The sequence below is a fragment of the Octopus sinensis genome, linkage group LG16 (genome assembly GCF_006345805.1).
Source record: "Octopus sinensis linkage group LG16, ASM634580v1, whole genome shotgun sequence".
NCBI lineage: Eukaryota > Metazoa > Mollusca > Cephalopoda > Octopoda > Octopodidae > Octopus > Octopus sinensis.
In genome coordinates, this window is record NC_043012.1 from 9,722,213 (window position 1) to 9,722,454 (window position 242).

A 242-nucleotide genomic window follows, 5' to 3' on the forward strand; every position below is an offset into this window, starting at 1 on the left:
TTTTAAATTTTTGTTATTGTTGCCGATGATTTCCATTGTTTTTCTTCTCTCTTCCCGGTGCATTCACCAACAATGGTTGCAGTTATGCAGCTGGAGCAGAAGAGGCTGCTACTGCTGCTCGTTAAGATACAGCCTGTGCATAACTTTACAGCAGCAGTCTTTTGTTATTCTTGTCGTTGTTGTTGCTGTGTTTGTTGTTATTGTTGCTGTTTTCTTTGTCGTTAGTAGATTTAAGTCTCGCA